General features: G+C 40.0%; 1 protein-coding gene and 1 long non-coding RNA gene across 6 annotated transcripts in view; one reads left to right on the top strand and one right to left on the bottom strand.

Moving 5' to 3' along the window:
* Positions 1–702, top strand: part of LOC133266878 (uncharacterized) — a 57,094-nt gene extending 56,392 nt beyond the window's left edge. The window contains exon 3 of the long non-coding RNA XR_009742551.1: positions 538–702. This is a non-coding gene — a long non-coding RNA (uncharacterized LOC133266878). The remainder of the gene's footprint in view (positions 1–537) is intronic.
* Positions 1–13,268, bottom strand: part of NOL4 (nucleolar protein 4) — a 203,208-nt gene that overhangs the window by 173,608 nt on the left and 16,332 nt on the right. The window lies entirely within an intron of this gene.

The following is a 13,268-nucleotide window of genomic DNA, read 5'->3' as shown; positions in this document are numbered from 1 at the left end:
GTTTGGGGATGTTAGGAAAGCTGTAGGTGAGAAAGAGTCCTCTGTCTTGATAGAGGAGTCCAAGAGACCTAATAAACAGCTAGAGAGGCCAAATCAATATGGAGCAGAAGTCTATTTCTTCTCTCTTACATGAGTCCAGATGTTGAGAAAGCACCAAAGCCAAATCTCTGTCCATAAACAATAATGGTGAATGATGAGTACCGTTATAAGAATAAAAGATCCTACCCAAAAGGACAATCCTACTGGGTCCTTTCAGGTTCTAGCTCTATTAAATTAAGATCTAGCAATTGGACAGAATGGGTTGTGAAATCCAACTTGTCAAACTGCAAAGGGAACGTCTGTCACCTTTTCTTTAAGTGTAGTAAAATGGGACTGAAGGTTATTTCATGACAGACAAGATATCTTCAAAGGTAATCTTCAGAGGCCACTTTAGCATGAACAGGATAATAACCTGGACAGTGTTCCTCTGAGATAAATATTTAAAGCTCTTTCAGTACTGGAGAAGGGCAGAAACTTTTCTTTTTCATCTTTCTTCAGAAGTGTGGATGACTGACTCTTGTGTCTCCTACTGAAACTAAACTTGGACATGGGAAGCAAGGGGCAATTTCAAAAGGCTGCCTTAAGATAACTGCACTCAGAGCCCTGAAAGAATGGCAGAGAAGACCCCATTTTGGAATACAGGACAGGTAGAGCCCTGGTTACAGTTTACTCATCATAGTTAAGAGTTACTTCTTAACTGAGGCCTGAATGCTCTTTCTCCTCAGCACACTAAAACCTGATCATATTTTTCCTTAAGTGTTTAAACATTTTTACAACCATTATGAACAACAGTGGTCACAAGAGAGATAACATTTTATTATTTATGAAGTCTGTTGCTGCAAGCTAACCAAACACCAGGAGCTGTATCTCCTTGAGTAAATGAGGCACCAAAGGAGCACCAGGTCTGTAGAGCAAACCAGCTGACACCAAGGAGATGATTCCGCACCATATTTATTTCAGACTAGCTCTAACCTGATCCCCTGCACTAGACACCCACTTCTGGTTACAACCCAATAGGTGAATGCCTGGAACAAATGTTACTTTTCTTTCACTGAAAGAAATCTGGTTCATGCACTGAAAAAACACTGCAATGTGAAATGAAGCACAGCGATCACGGTCAGGAGCTTTGTTGCAAAGGCACACTCATTCTTCAAACTTAAATGCCACTGAGGATGCAGCCATAGCTTCCTTAGTAAGACAAGGAGATAGGAATTTTCACGCACGCACATTGCAGTGAGCATTACACAAACCAATGAGGAATATGCTCAGGAACACACATGGCCCTGGTATTACTAGGAAGAGCAGAAAGAAACCAAACAAAATCCTCTTCTTACATGGAGACCACATTTGCCACATTATTCCCTCTACCTGCCTCTCCCTCCAGCAAATACCTGCCTCCTCAGCCTGTTAAAACAATAGGCAATGCTTCTATCATTAGATGAAGTCTGGTTACAGCGGGCCTTTTTTCCTTTTCTTTATTTTTTGATAAAGAATGCAAATTCATGCTGTATGCTGTCTACAAAGTATGTTGAGTTGGCATATGTAACATAGGAACAATTAACCCAGGCATTAAATGCATCATATTCAGTGAAGAGTATAGGACAATTCCAACAGAACCAAAGCTAGAACTGGACAGAGAGAGAGGAAGAGCACATACAACACCTGTAGGGAGATGGAAGTTCACATGTCAAAGGTGAACAATTTTGGTCAATTTCTAACAAGAACAACAAAAAAAAATTTTTAGCAAACTGCGTATTTTTATTAAATTTAATTTAACTATAATTGATCAAAGAATTCCTAATTTTTAAAAAAAATCTCTAAAATAATTTCTGATCTTAGACCGTTTCAAAATAGTTTGTTCAAAAGTCTGTATTCTAAAAGAAGCAATAACTATTCCTCTTTTTTTGATAACCAGCTGTAGCCGTGTTCCCTGAAGGATGCTGCCTCTTTTCTAGTGGGTTAGTTTTCTATTAGAAACAATTAAGTTTTGACTTTGCAGTCTATTTTTTGTTTTTAAACACTCACTACAGTTCTGGATATCTCCACCACATTTTACTCACCCACTTCAAACTCCAGTAAGTAGCTAAGAGCTAATAAACCCAGGTAGGATATTAAGAATAACTGAAAAGGGAAGGAGTGTAACTGCCAAATTTAACTGAAGTTTTTCTTTAAGCTCACATTCATGATAAAAGTTTTTCTGTGTTTATTCCTTCTTGATGACTCATTAGATGATTCATCTAGGTATGCGGAACTTTTACCAGACTTCTGTAATTGTGTGAATTCTAAGAAATTGCAGTTTTCAAGCTTAAATAACTGCCAAGAACTTCAAGCTTAACCATGAAAAAGGATGAAAGCGTGTGAAAATTTATCCCATTAAAGTGAAGTTATTCTTTTACTGAAAGTAAAACTGAACATAGAGGTAAGTATTAGGATAGCTATAAAATAGGATTTCTCCTAACTGAGAAACACCAACAAAACTTCAAAGAAGTGATTCTAAGGCTGGTGGTAATCTTTCTGTGTACAGATCTCTTCAGTTGCTCAAAAAACTGTAAATACACCACAAAGCTAAGCCAAAAAATAGAAGGATGACAACTCAGTGAAGCACAAGTGACCATTGAGTGTACAAATACTGAAATGATATTTCCCTTAAACACTTCATGTTTTTCTACTCTCCATGCATTTTATCAGATAATTGTATCTGCCAATCTGTAAACAGTTACTGCAAAGGTTTTTCAGAGATTACAATGCCAAGCTAACTGCTTAGCTGGGGAACTGCCTTTTAGGTCTCCCAGGTAATCTGGAAAGGTCAGCTACTCATGGTGACTACTTCGAAGGGAAGGGACTTCAGCTCCCCACTCTGACAGTTCAGCACTCAGAAACTTTGCTTCTGAAAGTTCCTAGCAACGAGGATACATACAAAACTCAGGTTTACTTTCATCTCAAAACAGACAGCTCTCTGTATCAGTATAGTAATCTGGTGAGCATGAAAAGATTTGTTTTTCCCAAATCAAGTTACCAGGACAAAACAACTAATTCTCTTCAAATATTTTTTACTGTAGAGGCTTTTAAAATGAATGGTATGACTCCTAGGGCAGTCCTGTTTAGTATGTTTTGGCTTTTTTTCTAAGTTATAATATCTGGTATTGTCATCAGTTCAGCAAAAAGAAATGGGCAAGCTGCTAACTAAATGTTAACCCTTAATATTCCTGTCATGTTCCAAAAATGAACAATTACATAAAGTGTGCTATACTTCACAGGTATTCAAGCACTAGGGGAATGCAATGTAGATCTATAATGCCACCTTTTTTCAGACTGATGAAATGCAACTACTGTACGCCAAAAGTAACCTAAGACTAAAGTGAAGCTTAAATAATGAGAACTGAGCACCCCAAAGTGCTGCCTGAGAAATTAAATGTATGTTTTAAAATTATATTCCAAATGCTCACAAGCCTCTGATGCAAGGGTGTTTGCAGAGGGAGCTTTTCCCATAAATGACATGATACGCATGTGCCAAGAGTGACATACTGCAATTGGGTGCTAAGAGGATACCACACCGTAGATCAGCACATCTCAGTGACAGAAGTTCTAAACAAATAATAAATTGCTTCAAAGTCTTAATTAATTGGTAAAATACTTCAGAAAGTCAGAGGAACAGGATGGATCAGCAGACTGCTAATGGGACATAATGGCTTTGTGTCTAGAGCTCTTGGTGCCACTCCAGCAAAGGCTTTTGTCCCTTAAAGATGCTTACTCCTTCCACCTGCTGCCTACTGCAAGAAATAGCCCTGGGGTGGAAGGGAGATGAAGTGAGTGACCTAATCCCTCCCATCGATGTTTCTGCAACAGCTGTTCACTTGCTTATACAAAATGAGTTCACAGTCTCAGCACAGTTCCCAGAGGACAGCTGTCTCTGTCACCAAAACCACTGCTACAACAGGCCATTAGGTGCCATTAATTGGTAACCTCATTAGCAACATCAGTAAAGACACTGGGGATCAGATTTTAAGCTGCACTGGCGCTGTACAGGCAGCTTATGGTAGGGACAGATGAGAAAACATTAGTGGCTTTGCATCACCCACACAAAACTTTGGTGCTGTTATAAGCAGGGCACTGGTTCAGCAGCCTTGTTTGAATGACAGCTATCCCCAGCTCCAGTGCCAGAGGAGGCAGGAGTCTCCATGGCACCTCATGCTCCATTTATGGCCTAGTTCTCCAACCACATCACCAACATACCTCCCACACTGGAAGAAAGCTGTTGCAGGGAGCAAACAGGTACTTCCCGGACTAAATATTCCTAGCGTATAAACTAAGAGACTCTAATGGAGGTCCCTCTAGATTTCTGCAAGGACAAACAGGTAGGAATGACAAAAGGGGTCGCTGTAACTGCACAGATAATGTTACCTGAGGAGCAATACAGGCCATTAGGGACTAAGTGGTCCTATCGGTACAAAACTGAATGCACAGGTCTCTGCCCAGCACAGTGACTTCTGGCTGCAGGTGGTTCTAGCAGCAGTGGTGTTACAGCCCTGATGCGTAGGAACTGTAGGGGGAATTATGGACTGTTTCTGATGAAGTAACACAGTCCCTAGCAAAATCAGGCAAAACGTTGCATACACCATCTCCCCACCAGTTCTGAAACAGATGTCATGAAGCAAATGTCATGTCACATACCGGCAATAAGTTTTCAGTGTAGACAGAAAATGCCATGAACCAAACATCTAAACATGTTTTTTGGGAAAATATATTATGAAGGGTGCAGAAGTTATTCTTCCAAAAATACATTAAAAAAAAAAAAAATTGATTTTATGTCAGACCTTGAATGAACCTTAAAGTATCATCAAATTAAATTAGTAAATAAAGAATATTGGAGGTTTTCACATACAACCATTCCATGATTCTATGAATGCTTGTGTGCTTGTGCACAGACCAGGTTTTACAAAATGAAATGACCTCAGCACCACCACAGCTCTTTTCTCTCCTAAGTAACCTAGGCAAGAACACGTGCCAGATGCAAAAAAAACTGTGTTTCTGTGAGGAAGCACTGTGGCAGACAGTCAGATCATTTACACCATTTTTTTTTTAACTCATTTTCTGCTTCCTCCCTTCCTCAACCATAAACAAAGTCCACAGCATGAAGAGGCCAGTCCAAGTTTTGAAAAACACTGCTCAACCATATGTTCAGTCCTGACCAGAGCGATAGTTAGGAGGCTGACATCTGCAGATGGAGAGTTCATACCACCATACAGCACAAACATGCTGCTACTGTACACTGAAGTCAGTCTTAGCCAGACTTTACTTCGGAGAAATTTTCAATGCTGCTCTACAGTTTCACCTTGCCAATTATTTTTTGCTAAAGTGATGCAACTAAAATATATATCTAAAAAGAATCTAAAAGGAAAATGTTTGCGGTGACTGAAAGAGGAAGCCTTTCTGAATCCTTCGGGTAATCTCCTTTAGAAGGAATATTCCTCTGCATCAAATATTAAACTAAAGCTGCTTGTGTGACAGAAAACACTTGTCAATGTTACACATGGCAAACCTTCATAAAAGCCCACCAAACTCTTATTTGGCCGACAGGGTTATGCACTAAAAGAATACAACTATCTAAAACAGTCTCCTGAACTTCTTTGAAAACCCAGTAAACTCAGTTTTCCTCTGAATAAACTCTATCAACCTTTCCCTCAATAAGCACTATAAGTACATAAGTCTTTCTTGCCTTACTTAATGCCCTTCTGAAAGCAGTGAGAATACTCTGCTTAAATGCCTGTGGGAGTGATAGTGGTTCTTCTTACATAAGAAGCAAAATACAATGCATTTTCACAGCTACCTTTCACTTTTTTCTCCCCCTTGCTCCTCTCTCAGTCCATCTGCAGCTTTTCATGCAGTCCAAACACTTTTTTAAGGGCTTAAATAGATTTATGGTTAGCAATTTCCACAGGGATTGTAAGCATGCTCTCTCTCAGGCATGCTCAGGCACCACTACTCATCTGAGGGCTGGGAATCAGTATCTTTGTCTGCACTGCCACTAGCAATGAAAGCCAGTGGGTTCACAATTACTGTGTCCTTCATTCAGATCTTTACTGAATAGCAGTCCTCTTCCTTGAAAGCCTGTACTTACAAGATATGTCTTTATGAATTCCCTCATAAATGTTTTGCAGTCTCATCTAACATGCACATGTAGCACTGATTATAAAACAGAACAGTAACAGGAATTATTTTCCTTAATTATGTTGCTTTGAAACTAAGATATAGATGTCTGGACTGTAAAGTTAGAGTTGCAGTTATGTGAATTTTATTCAGAACATTTCCTGCATCAAATATGGACCATGCCCTAAACAGCAAACAGTTCAAAACAATGGTAATTACAAATCACAACACAGCAAATGCTGTTTTATCAGGTAAATTTGTCTTCCTAGCTTTTATACATACCAGCTTCTTAACTTTTTAGTGAAGATGAAAAGTACACCCCAGTTCTGATCAGTAATGATGCTGTCCACTATCCCTTCTCTTACCAGAATTAAAGGAAGAGTCAAATAATGAAGGAAAACTTTTATTTCCTCAACAGTACTGCAAAAATAGGTGTTTTGAATAAGTAGGCAACCAGATTTACCGAATACTTGATGCATGATAGGAGACAGGAAATCAGGGTATTTGCAAGTTGAAGACTCACTATTAATCAGCTGTTTGCTAGTCTGTGCCTTAATCTAGGCATGCCCATGAATTTACTACCATACAGTATTGCTTTGCATGCTAATGTTAATACACTTAAAGCACAGTTGATGAAAGAAAAGATGCAGATGAAATAGTCTGCTCTCTATAATTAAAGTTCATGATTATTCTTTCATATATGCAACAGTTAATATGCAAACTATACAAATCTTTGTAATTATTAGTACAATCCTGTGCTCAAAACATGAACCAAGCACTATATTAACATGTTTTTCTTTGAGTATGTATCCTTACTTGCACTTGCTCGCTTTATATAAAAAGAATAAAGTTTTAAATTTCTCAGCTGTTTAGTAAAACAGGAAGAAAAGCTGTAACACAGCATTAGAACTCAATTATGTATGAAATGAACAATAATGACTGTATTATTCATCAGGTTTACCAGAATTTGGTGCTCTGTCTCCCCAAATCTGATTTTAAACTGCTGTGTTCAAACTACAGCAAAACCATAATTCATCGATATGAAGTGACCTGCCCATTTTCTCGTTCCTCTGTGTACACTGGCTGTAGTAAGGTAACAGGACACAGCACCTGGATGTCTTCAGTAATAATAATTCCAATAGTATTTCCCTTCCTCTCACTACATACACATGCTGTGTGCAGCTTGACTGATGGCTATGGCCAGCCAACTCAGAGCCGGTTGTAATTCACAGTTATGTGCATTACGTACTTGCAATGTGCTGGGGGATCTCTTGAGATGAGTAGCACTACACAAAATCAAGAACATTACAGATGAAAGGAAAAACAAAGGTCACTTAGCCCATCCCCTGACAGAAAAGGGACTGCCTTCTATGGCTTATGATGTACTTTCTTTTGTCTGGTCTTAAATGACTCTCCTGAGGTAGCTATCATTGCTGCCTCTGAGAGACTATTTTACAGACTAATAGAGGTAAATACGGAACTTTTGGATGAGCTCATGGCAACCACCTGCTACAAAAGGTTTGCATATCGCTGTGCTGCTCTTCCTTAGTTATGTTCACTTGGAAGACAGACACAATACTAACACCCTCTAAGGCTCATTTGGGGAATAGAGCTTCTCTGACATAGTAGATCATATCTGCTGAGAAAGAGTTAGCAAGGGCCTCCCAGTGGCAGTGAGAAATAGGTGATCACCTCCCTAAGCTTTTGCCGTATCACTGCCTTGTTTCCAGCAGAGCTCCCAATTCCTGTTCTGCTCCTGCCAAAAACAGCTTCCCTTGCAAAGGGTCCAGCATATTCTTTCTTCACAAATAATAACATAATTTAAAAGCCCATTGAAGACTCACATTGATTTTAATAAACTATGGCTCAAACTCCCAAATCATCCTATTCTCTCTAAAATGATGCTCTATCTGCAAAGGACCAGGACACACCAACATCAGTTTCAGCTCCTCAGCAAAGCTGATACAGGTACAGATACCACAGTTTCACATACATGTTAGAGATGGCTAAGGGTATAAGGCTTCTAACCTATGCAACAAGGAGAGCCAACATCTATTCTCATCTTGCTGACAACATGAACAACAACATTTTTATTCTGCTGAACAGAAAAAAGACTGAATTTGCAAATGCAGTATATTGCTTCTTTCTGCAACAATTCAACATTAAACTGCATCTTCTGAGATGCTGCTGTGCCTACAGGAAGCTGCAATTTGCTTTCCTCAAATCTTCACCTTTTCCTTACCTCAGGCTTCATTTTTTCCAGACTACATTTCCCAAGACTCACTGCAGAAGGAGATCATGTGTATCGTGTCACATTTAATAAAATCAAGGACGCCAGTGTCGTAGGAATTCTTGTATCACATTCTTCTGTAAATACATTGCACCCACTCATTTGTTTGCACTTTATAGGAACCACTATCATCAAAAAACCTAAAAGGCTTTGCAGCACTTGCACCAACAGATGGAGTCAGCTATGTGGACTGAATATGTACTTTATCTAAATCATTTAAGCCTTATCTGCTCAAAGAGAAATATTACTTTAGTGATGTATCACACCTGCTACCCAAACTACACATAAGGCCAGTTCCTCCTCACTAGGAAAGCTCTAAATTCAAAATCCTGCGTCTACAACTGCCAAATCAGCGTGGATCACCAGGAAGATGTTAAAAAGACCATGAGGACAAGCCCTGTTCTGTTCTGTGAAAATAGCCTATTACGGTACTGTATTTTGAGTGCTACAGTCTTTAAAAGGAAATGACACAGTAATTTCTCATCAAATCAAATAATTTCTAGCATAAGTTTTCATTGGGGGTATTCTGCATATATCCTGGAATTTGGTTTCTGTGGAGACATCAGGCACAGCTGCGTGTCTGGTAAATGTGTGTGTTTGGTTTTCATGTATGGGGGTATGTGAAATTAAATTCAATTTAATTCAATAATATTTCACTGGCATGGCAAGCTGGCTACATGTTGCCTAAGAAAAAAGAACAGGCCCTGGAAGTAGCTGTCACCAGCTGGTACAATGCATTTAGGATGGGGTTTCATCCTGTGTCTGGGGTTTTATCCCATCTATCTATTCGCAACTGTAGCCCACTTCCCACCTTGTTTAGTCATTTTTAACAGTAACCTGCCACCTGAGGGTACTTCACAACACAATGCCATCATTGCATTCTCCTCCAGGGGTCAGGAATACTTTTTCACAAACACATTTTATAATTTCTGATGATACAGAAAAAAGCCTTTCTGAAACACCTTCAGATTTTGGATGTTGAAGCAGAAAGTATTGCTCCATTTCATTTTTTCCTATAAGATTTTCTGCTCAGATGCTAATTTTTTTATCCTCTTTTTTTTTCTTGTCTCCTTGTTTCCACTTGTGGCTTATAGCCATCCTTTTTCCACTCAGGGTGTCTGTTTCAGCTCTGCATATTCACTGAAACAATGAGATCTGTTAAGATCACAGTATCCAGATCTCCAGAGGCCCCATCCAACCCTAATGATTCTTTGACTCTGTGATTCTACTGTTTGCATCCATCCTTACCAGACCTCAGATATGCTGGGTATCATGAGTCACAGAGACAGACTCATAGAATCACAGAATCATAGAATGGTTCGGGTTGGAAGAGACCTTAAAGATCGCCTAGTTCCAAACCCCTTGCCATGTTCAGGTACACCTTCCACTAGACAAGGTTGCTCAAAGCCACATCAAACCTGGCCTTTAACATTTCTAGGGATGGGGCAGCCACAGCTTCTCTGGGCAACCTGTTCCAATGTCTCACTGCCCTCACAGTAAAGAATTTCTTTCTAATGTCTAACCTAAATCTATCCTCTTCCAGTTTAACTTTATTGCCTCTCATCCTGTCAGTAGGGGCCTTGCTAAAAAGTCTCTCTCCATCTTTCTTATAAGTCCCCTTTAAGTACTTGTCGTGGCCGCAGCAACCATAGCCCTCTCTATCATGTGACCAAGAAGGAGAAAAAATGACTGCTACTGCTGAACCCAGGACAGTACTGAAAGGCCATAAAATGGTCTCTCCAGAGGCTTTTCTCCTCCAAGCTGAACAAGCCCAACTCTCTTAGCCTGTGTTCATAGGAGAGGTGCTCCAGCCCTCTGATCATCTTCACCGCCCTCCTTTGGACTGGCTCAAGCAGCTCAACATCACTCGTGTGGCTCCAGAGCTCGAAGCAGTACTGTAGGTGGGGTCTCACAAGAGCGGTGTAAAGGGGGAGAATCACCTCCCTCGACCTGCTGGCCACACTCCTTTTTACAGTACTGATGACCATAACAGTTTAGCAGGAACCATTACTACCAACTCCACTGACGGTATTTATAACACAAACTGTATAAATTCTTTGAACTACGTCTTGCAAGTAATTGATGCTGTAGGTATTGTGGCAACCTATTTTGCAATTTTTGGTCCCACAGAAGTCAACCTAGTTGAGTTATGGGGCCAAGAAACAATGGCATTGCCATTGCAATTGCATGACATTGCTTTCACATTTGATCTTCATGTGCTCCTGTGCTGCAGCAGCAGGAATGCCTTCCAGTTGTGAGATGGTACCTGGGAAATACGGTCTTCAGCAAGCCATGTACTAGAATGCTCTCCTCCAGAGCTTGTTTTATAGTGCAGCATATACACAGTTTTTTACATATGAAGCATTTAAAATCTGATTTCAAACTTCAGAAACTGAAGCTTCTAGACTCCCCTATAATGAATCTGAGCTTTATATAATTTAAGATGTATTGAGTGTTCCTATCTCCATAATTGAATTTTAGTCTGGTTTTGTTATTTAGAGCACCTTCTGAAATTTTTTTCAAAGATCTTACTAGGCATTATGTTGAAAGGATTTTGCTGAAATTATATCCTTCGTTTTCTCATCTTTCACATTTATGGCCTTTGTTTTAATATTAATTATTTAGCTGATATTTTGAATTAATGAAATAGGTATGGAAATCATTAAATTGGCCTGAAAAATCTTACAATCCAGAAAAAAAACACACTTGTTTTGTTTCCTGGTTCCTAAGTCTATAGGGTGCACTTGGAACACGTTCAGTGTTTAAAGCGAAAGTTCTCAAACAGCAGCCTACAAGACCATTCATGGCTTATAAATCAACAGTATCAGTCTCTAGAACCACACTAACCCCTAACATTCCTCAGTCCAAAGGCCAATAATGAAATACCCACGGGCCTTGAGAGATTCTGAGAATTGACAGGGAGTTGTTAGTAAGCCTGACAATCTCTTCTATGGGGATTACCAAACGAATTCTGCCTGATATCTTCAACACAAAAGTAGAATTTTCACAAGCATTTGACTGGAGATAGGACTTTTTAAGAAAAAATTACAAATACCATGGGACTCACAATGAAATTGTAACAGTTGATAACATGCCATTTTAAAGCTATTTTAACATCTATAAAGAAAAAGAAAGCTTCCTGCCCTTTTTTACTTTAACATCTTTAGGATACAGATGTGGTTTTCTGGTTAGTTTTTCACAAAGAAATTAAATTTTTATTTTCATCAGTGATGTTGTTATTGGTATTCTACTGTCTTTTAGGTCTCAGCTATATTCTACTAAAGACAATGGGAGTCCTCCAGCTGTATTCAATGACACACAATCCATCATTTAGGCAAGCTGATAAAAAGTATTTTTTTCATATTACAGCTAAAAGAAAAACATCTTCTAGTGTATGGGGCTAAGGATATTCTTCCTATCCACCCCATCTTCCCAGTTCCTGGGCTACTCCATTGAGCTACATGGAAGAAGGCACTCAAGAGTATTCTTCAGAGGGACTGACCTGGCTTCAAAATACAGCAGATTAATATTTGCACATCAGGGACCCAAGACCCTATTTTCATATCCTTACTATATTGCAACCATTTCTATGGCCTGTTTATTACCCCAAGGGCCAAAAGCTGAGCAACACTTTTTTTCAGTGATAGCTATAAATGGTTTAGCTGAAAGAAGATAGATTTAGATTAGACATTAGGAAGAAATTCTTTACTGTGAGGGTAGTGAGACACTGGAACAGCTTACCCAGAGAAGGTGTGGCTGTCCCACCCCTGTCAGTGTTCAAGGCCAGGTTAGACAGGACTTTGAGCACCTGGTCTAGTGGAAGGTGCCCCTGAACATGGCAGGGGGGTTGGAACTAAATGATCTCCAAGGTCCTTTCCAACCCGAACCATTCTATGATTGTGTGATTCTATGAGCCTGTCTCTGTAAGTCATGATACCCAGCATAACTGAGGTCTGGCAAGGATGAATACAAACAGTAGAATCACAGAATCACTGGGGTTGGAAGGGACCTCTGGAGATCTGGATACTGTGATCTTAATAGATCACACTGTTTCAGTGAATATGCAGAGCTGAAACGGACACCCTGAATAGAGAAGGAATGACTGTACACTACAAGTGGAAACCAGGAGACAAAAAAAGCCAGGATGGAGCTTTGAGCAACCTTGTCTAGTGCAAGCTGTCCCTTGAACTAGTTAAGTTCCTTTCCAACCCAAACCATTCTATGTTTCTATATACTATATTACATACCATATAGCTACATAACCCACAGTAACACAGCACGAGGCCTGCTAAGCAAGAGGAGTCTCAAATTCTGGGTTCTGGCAAAAGCAGGATGCAAGGGTGAACACCAGCACTGACAATGGCACAAAGTTTTATTTCCATTCCCTGCATTTGAAGTCATGCCAACCACGACATGTCACTGTTTACAGCAAGTATTTGGGCTGCACTACAGCTGCCAGCAGGGTTTCATGTGGCATCACATCATAGTACAGTGCATTTATTTAAGACACTTGGGGGTTGTTTCCAATGACACGGGTTTCCCTAAGTCAATCCACTGGCTCCCAGAGGCCTGTGATGTCTGCAGGGTATATGACCATAGTGCAAAGTGTGCTGTGAGCATTGGGAGTGCCCTGATGAAAGCAGTACCAGCCATATTATCACTGCATAGGCAGACCAGCTCCCATTTTCTACTGGGAACTGGGCAGGCTGGCACAGAAACCGACACAGGGCTGCCTGCTCCACTGCTCTGGACAAAGGACGGTATCACCCACCCGATTCCACCTCCAGCACTA

The sequence above is a fragment of the Pezoporus flaviventris genome, unplaced genomic scaffold (assembly GCF_033815535.1).
Source record: "Pezoporus flaviventris isolate CSIRO_AGI_PZ_B2104156 unplaced genomic scaffold, CSIRO_AGI_Pfla_v1 ptg000007l, whole genome shotgun sequence".
Taxonomy (NCBI): Eukaryota; Metazoa; Chordata; class Aves; order Psittaciformes; family Psittacidae; genus Pezoporus; species Pezoporus flaviventris.
This window is presented reverse-complemented; position numbering and strand designations above follow the sequence as displayed.